Here is a 358-nt window from a genome sequence, read left to right as displayed (position 1 = left end):
AGGGTGCCAACTGTGAAGTGGGTGTATAGTCGAATAAGATGGTTTGGGATGTTCTGTGTGATACACACACACATACACACACAAACCAACAAATTTTTTAAAAATGTATTATATTTGAGGAGGAAGCATGGAAATTTATGTCATGCTAATTAGTAGAGGTGATAAACAATACCATTGGAATCTGCCCGATGACTTTACAGAAATACACAGGTGCCAAGGATCTAAGTGCCACCGATTATGACTAGTAATAATCAGATACATACAGATTAGAGATGCATGTGCCAACATCTCAGTGTTAGTAGCAAAAACAATGAGTCTTTCTGCAAGGAACAATATATTCCAAAATGAAACGTAGATC

Source organism: Nannospalax galili, unplaced genomic scaffold, assembly GCF_000622305.1.
Source record: "Nannospalax galili isolate Female #2095 unplaced genomic scaffold, S.galili_v1.0 scaffold831, whole genome shotgun sequence".
Classification (NCBI taxonomy): Eukaryota; Metazoa; Chordata; class Mammalia; order Rodentia; family Spalacidae; genus Nannospalax; species Nannospalax galili.
The sequence above is the reverse complement of the archived record's forward strand: the minus strand, read 5'-3'. Positions refer to the sequence as shown.